The sequence below is a fragment of the Protobothrops mucrosquamatus genome, unplaced genomic scaffold, assembly GCF_001527695.2.
Source record: "Protobothrops mucrosquamatus isolate PMUCROS unplaced genomic scaffold, P.Mucros_1.0 scaffold3010, whole genome shotgun sequence".
NCBI lineage: Eukaryota > Metazoa > Chordata > Lepidosauria > Squamata > Viperidae > Protobothrops > Protobothrops mucrosquamatus.
In genome coordinates, this window is record NW_015389026.1 from 71,897 (window position 1) to 79,523 (window position 7,627).

The following is a 7,627-nucleotide window of genomic DNA, read 5'->3' on the forward strand; positions in this document are numbered from 1 at the left end:
CAGGGGGTTGGACTAGATGACCTCCAAGGTCCCTTCCAACTTTACCATTATTATTATCAGTATACTGCATCTACTCAAAACATTTCTAAAATAATTGAATGGCCTGTTTCAAATTCTTGAAACGTGAAATAATTTCTTCAGTGAAACTTTTCAAATTGAAATATACAGGCAACCTTACTTTAATCCACTGCTTTGATTAAACATTTATAAACAAGTTTTAGTATCCTCAAGTGAGGCAGTGAAATAAAATATGTAGTAATTTATATCCTATGTGCTAATAAGAATTCCAGTGTTAGTAATTAAATAAAATAAGGCTTGATATTCTTGTGATTTCCAATAGTGATCCGGTGATGTTCCTGAGGTCAACATGAAAATTTGGGATATCTTTTGGTGGGGGTTTTGGTTTGCACATTTTCTCAGGTTTTGAAAAGTTAAAGGTTCAGAATAAATGTTAAGCTTCATAATGTCAGGTATGAAGACACACACTAAGTTAAGATTTATTGCTCAAGATATATATAAGAATCTACTCAACTAGCAGCACTAAAAAGGCACTAGATAAGAACCAACAGAATTCAAGAGAGACTGTACTTGGATTGCTTATGGGAACATAATGATTCCAGACTGATTCCTCCCTTGACTCTGCCCCCAGGCTCTGCCTCTTCTTCTGCTACATCTACAAGATTAACATTCCTACTTTGAACTTTTCCATTTCTAAAAACAGCAACAACAAAAATCTAAGCCAAAAATCAATACCAATTTTTCACAGAATAATCTGATATGCTCCAGGATTTCAAATAAGAGCTGGTCTTACTTATAAAACCAGCCCCTTCTATTCAAAATCACTGTCTAGCTCATCTACGTTATGTAGAATTTAAAAGATAAATATATTTAAAAGTAAGTTTTATTAGTTAAAACTTTCATTTTTATGTTTCAGTCAGGTTTTATGTATCTGTAGAAAATTGCATAGAATTAAGACGGTTATTGGGATTCAGCGTGCCCTTTAATACTGTAAATCAGTCTAAAGCAGGGGTATCAAACTCGCAACATCACATGATGTGTCGCGACATATCGTGACTTTTTTTCCATTACCGACAATGGGGTAGGTGTGGTTTTGCCATTACATCCCTGGTCTAAAGAGACCCTGAAGAGGGAGGGGAGGGGGGGTAAAGAGTAGTGTAAAAGGGAAGATGGGATGATGGCCAGACTATGGCACCAGCCTCAAGGTTAGGATTTTGGTGATCATCTGATTGCCAATTAATTACAAATGTAATTAATTATTTTTATCTCTTTCTATTTCCTATATATAGGTAGATTTGCTTAACAACTGCCATGCTTAACAATTGCGTGAAGCTGTGATGGTGCAAAAAAACCAAAAACCTTTATGACCAGTCCTTGCATTTAGAAGCTCCCCAAACATTTAGGAGCTTCCCAATCAACTTCCAATAAACAGAGTTAATGGGAAAGCTAGCAATAAAAACACAAGTCATGGTCACATGATATCTTGCTAAATGACCACAGTTAGTTGCTTAATGACATCATAAGACTGTCATGGTCACGTGATACTTCGCTTAATGACCACATCACTTAACAATGGAGCTGCTGATCCCAATTGTGTTTGCTAAGTAAAAACTAACTGCAATCTTTTTTTAATCTATTCTTTCAGTCAGTTGGCTGGGGGCCCAGTGGTGACTATTTTAGGGTATTTTAATAAATAACCTTCATTTTGAATCTCCATTACTTTCGTTCATATTATTGTGGATTGCTTTTTTCAATAAAAAGTAGAAAATTCAGGATTATTCAGAAATTCAGAAAATTCAGTTCTTCTATATTTAACAGTCAACTTTGTGCATTTATTTCCATTAACCTTTCCTAATCACAGCATGGCAAGGTACGACAAGCCCTTTGTAGTTCTTCTTAAGCATCTTTTACTAATTAGGTATTAAATTAAAACACTTAAAGCAACTCTAATACCCACTTTAGATATTTGGGAAATCACTCTTTTAGGCTGCACATTTCTTGCTACATTGGGTAGAATGACATTAATACACTTTATATGGCACCATCTGTTAAGCTAATGCTTTCTGCAACCACATTACATTTCTTCTTTATTTTGGCAGGTCTAAATAGCAGGTTATATTTAGTGACCTCTTAGTTTTATTTTACAGGGTGAGGGTAAGTGCCATGGAGTAACTATGAATTGTTCTCCCCAGAGGTTAAGTATTGCTTATCAATGTACTACTAATTAAGAAAAACAACTAGGGGCAGAAATATAAAGCATCATTATATCTAGCTTAGCCTGAAAAAAATATCATGACCATTAGTTTTATTCAATGACAAACCCAATCCCGAATATTCTTTATTAACGGAAATATAGTAATCCTTTCTTATTTTGAAAATGTGAACTTCTGTTCAAACATAAATATATTTTATTCTTTGTGCATCTTGTTTCATTAACAGTTTAACCATCATACAAGTTAATCAGCAAATAAATACAGAAGTTGCTGTTAGAATAACTAGGTGAAATCATACACTTATTATAAGCCTTTATTTTAATTCCTTTCCTCTATAAAGAATACTAAACTAATGGTAAAAGATATAGCAAGCAAACGTAGAACTGACAGTGAAGATACTGAAGTGATAGATCTATCTTTTAGGATATGTTTATTTAGCCTTTTAGATGAAGCTATCTATAGTAAAGGATCAAGCAATCAAGAAATAAGCTGTAGACTAGCACTTGGCAAGATTTAATGAAGGGTCTGAAAAATATAGAAGTATCAATATCTATAAAGATCAGAATCATGCAGGCAGTGATTCTTCCTGAGATTCTCTATGGAATCAAAAGATGGTCTTTGAAGAATAGAAAAAGTACACTGTTGGAGAAGTCTCCTGAGAATACTATGGACAGTCAAGAAAACAAGCAAATGGAACACAGGACAAATCAGGCAGAGTTCTCACTCAAAGCAAATATGAGCTCAGTCAATTTATCATATTTGGAAATATAATGCAGATTATCATATTTTGGATACTTCATGAAAAGTCCATAATCTCATGCAAGGTGGAAGGAAAGAGGAGAAAAAAATGAACAGCAGCAAGGAATATGGACTTAGTTACAATAGCCACAGGAACCACACTAGAAGGGCCAGGTTGGGGATAGGTTGTGTTGTCCCCAATTCGGGTCTGAGCCTGGTGCTGAAGCCGATGAAGAACACCCGACGCGAGGTTCAGGTTTTTTTTTCTTTTATTAAAGCACTCCAAGAAAAAGGACCCTGGCCAAAATGCCAAAGAACCTCGAACCACAGAATTAAGAAAGCTTTACACATTTTCACTAAAGCACAAGGCGGGATATAAACATTTCAATAATGATCTAACAATTATTCTATTGGTCTCTAGCTATCCCTATTCCTAAGCCTTGGCCAATGAATGCTTCAGGAGTTATCTAATACACACCCTATTTGCTCCAAGCCATCTCTATTCCTAACTTTTAGCTGAGCTTGCAAGATGTCTAAGTCTTTGTTACTTTTATCAGCTTTCTAACCACCCAGAATTGTTACAAGATTTACACGTGCACATTTCCTGTGAATAAGCATTCTTTGTTCTTGCCAGACAAACTCCCCAATTACAGGCTTCCCGGTCTCCTTTCAAGGGTATGCCATAACGTGGCTTTGTTTTGGCATCCAGCCCATCAGTTGTTTTTAAAAAGGTCTACCTGTGCTGTTGATAAAACTGAAACTGATTTGATAGCACTTTGTCAATTAATCAATGATCAATCAATAAATTACATACCCAGTTTAAAAAAGGAAGGAAGGAAGGAAGGAAGGTTGCCTGCTCCATTAGCAGTGTTTCCTGGTTGGCCCTTGCCCTGGAATTGGGAAGGGGCCCTGGAGCAGATTTCTGGGAAATGCAGTCCCCAGTAGGGGAAGTAAAATCAGAATGCTAGGGAATAGGATGCCAGATTAAAGCAGATGAAGGAAGAAAGAACAGAGAGGGAGCAAGAAGAACAATATAGTTATGAGGAAAAGAGCCTGGATTCCTTTGAAAAGAGAGAGAGATGGCCACCCCAAGAAAGAGCAACCACGATATCTCGGCCTAGAGACTGTATCCTAGCAGCCACAAGAGGTGGACTCCATAGGCCTCTCCCTGGGCCTACCGAAGACATGTTTATGAGAAACAGGATTGGTGAGGAGCCAATGAAAAGGACAGCCTTTGGGACATTTTTAGCATGAACAACATTACTCAGCATAAGATTGAATGTTTTATATGATTGTGTTGTTTAATTTGATTTTTATCTTAATAGCCATTATTTTTAATTAAAGTCTGTAAATCCCTCCAAGGTGCGTTGATATGCCTGGGTCGGGTTGGGCTGGGGATTGGAAAGGGATAGAAGGACCTGATTGTTAGCGGCCCTTTCAGGTGAAGAAGGAAGGAAGGAAGGAAGGCAGGAAGGAAGGAAGGCAGGAAGGAAGGAAGGAAGGTTGCTACTATGCTTGAAAACAGTACGTATGTATATTTAGCATTAGTGTATGTGTCCCAAAGGTGCTTTTTCACAAGGCAACTGGACTTCAAAAAAAAAAAAAAGTTCAGTTGCTTTGTGAAAAAGCACCTTTGGGACAACCATGACCTGGATGACTGAGAATCTCTATAGACATATTAGTGCAGTGTTTCTCAACCTTGACAATTTTAAGGCATGTGGACTTCAACTCCCAGAATTCCACAGCCAGCATTGCTGGCTGTGGAATTCTGGGAGTTGAAGTCCACATGCCTTAAAATTGTCAAGGTTGAGAAACACTGTATTAGTGTATGTGGTATCCATCCATCTCCTGCCTGAATAAGCATTCCACTTAGAAAGACAACTTGTATTTAATCAAAATGATTGTGCATGATATCTCTAAAAGAGCATATGCCAAATAATAAATTGTGGCAGCAGAGACCATTGTGGCATTCCCTATAAGGATAGTGTGTATATTTTCAGTACTTCCAGATGGCCTCTGTTCTGTGGTTGCCCATGAGTAGGCAGAGTAGGCACACTGAATAGAACTGAACACATTTCAAGGCAAGGAATTATCTACCAAATACACATCATGTCAGCTTTTGCTTAGTACAGCCAATATCAGTTTTTCAACAATCTGGAAAGCAAGGGAAATATTAAAAACTGCCATTTTATGAGATAAGGGAGGGTTAAGGTATTTGTCTTTAAGCTTTTCCTATTTAGTATGGTGTATAGAAAATATGCCAATTCTGTTTTTGCTCCTTGACTTTTCCATAACTGGATATAGATTTTTTCCCAACCAAACATAAAGCCTGTGATATGCAAGATATAAGGCTTATCCAAGAGAAAATTATCTGCAATAAACCGATTGGTTGTTTTTTTTTCATTGAGACTAGCTCATTAAAACGCCCTATTCTTGATGCCATATTCTTTGTCAGGAAGGATAACTGGACTTATTTTGGGGGGAAAAATAAATGTTATTGCTTAACAATAATAATACTTTAAGAAACATTCCACAAATGTGTTTCTTGTAGATTTCTTTTTGAGGTTCCTTAAATTCTCATAAGCAATAGTTCATCAGTGTTTTTACACAATAGTGCTGCAATTTTACATTGACATTAATTTCATAAATAAAGAGATGACCTCCTCTAACAATGCCACATGAGAGCCGCTGATCATTTCAGGCTATAACTATATTTGGGGATTCTACTATTCCTAGATTAAAGCTTTATACATTAATTTTCATTTATCATTATTTCAAAACTAAGATAGTAATATTTTGAAAAAAATATTTAGGAATGTCATCACTCTGCATCAGAATAATACTGAAATTTTATGAAAATAGCAGCACTGAATGGATAACCTACATACTTCTGTCTATGTAGTAAAAAACTCCAAAATGAAATAAAATAAACCTGAAACCTCTACACGAAACCATTGTGGGACAATCAAGATATTTTCATTAGAAGAAATCTATTAACAGCTTTTCTTAAACAAACTCAGAATGCAAATGTCCTATTTTAATGTTTTTAGATACTTCTTGTGGATAAGAATTGTATTCATTGCTAATATATCAATCCTACAAAAATGCACAAAGTTAAGCAAAATGTTTTTTAAAAGGGCATATTATTGGTTCATTTATTTGCTGGGCACAATACATTTCACTTTTTTGTTTTTTATCATTAGTTCTATAGCTTTTACTTATATAAACTCTCAAGGTGGTTTACAACATTTAAAACTGAAATACAGGTTTAAAAATGCAATTAAAATAAGTAAAATTAAATCTCAACCAATAACTAAAAGCATGGTGAAAGAGTCATGCCTTTACCACTTTTAAAATACGGAAAAATGAAGAACAAGCACAATATCTGGGAGAGCCTTCCATAGTCTTGAGGCCACACAGAAGGTCCTTTTCTGTGAATGAAATAAACAAGCTTCTATAGTTTATGTAGTGTGGATGTGGATGTGAATTTTTTTTTAAAAAAAAGACTTGACTTCTGATTTTAAATGCAATTCAGTGCCTCAGTCTCTAGAAGGAGGAAAGGAAAGATGTGAGAATCTTGCTCATACATTTTAGTGAGAAGCCTATTGTGCAAAATTTGTTCTATGGCAAGTGTGTCCAATCCATAGCCCGCAGGTTGCATGTCTCCCTGGAGAGCTAGTAATACAGCCCCTTTTAACATTATTATGTGGTTTTTAGCAATATTTATATATATTAACTATATTATATAGTTTATATGAAGCCAAAGAAAATTCCTCTTTACTTAATGAGGCCCAGGAAAGCCAAAAGATTGGATACCCATGCTCTAAAGCAGACATGTCAAACTCACGACATCACGTGATGTCGTGAGACCTATCGGGACTATTTTGCCATTGCCAGCAATAGGGTAGGCGTGGCTTCCGGATGACACATCCGGCCCGCAGGCCGGCAGTTTGACACCCCTGCTCTAAAGACTCTATCTCAGGACATGTAGCCAGGTAGAGGATATCCATTTAATGATGATAGACTTTTTTAAGATAAGAGATAAGGTAAAGTAAGGTAAGGTAAGATAACCTTTATTGTCATTTTTTACTATGAGCACACATTAAAAATGAAATTTTGTTGCCTGTTAAATGTTAAACACTATATCTGTTCTATTGACTTTGACATATTAGCTATAGGAAATAGTTTAGATAAAGACTATAATAAGAACCGATCCCATTATAAGAACAGCCAATATGTATGAAGAAATACTTTGGGAAGTTCTTCACAAATGAAAGAGATGAGGCATTTTTATTCATTACCTATTGATCCATTGTATGCAAAGTTAACTCACTGCAATAGTTTATGAACAGAACAGAAACTCATAATATGTTCTACTCAAAATAACTCTACTATGAGGCCACTTGAAACAGCTTTTTGTTATACTATATTAGTTAATCATAACTGATGCATTGAATTCCATTTTGGAATACTCAAAAAAGACACTGAGAATAAAACAGAGGCATTAGGTTTATATGGATATGGAGCTGGGCTAAACCTTGTCAAAAAGCTGTTTCACTTTTCTTTTCCAGATATATAAATAATAATAACTTACTTACTTACTTAATCATTAGAAAGGTGTATAAAAAAGTGTAGTGTAGTGATGAAGGCGCTAGCCT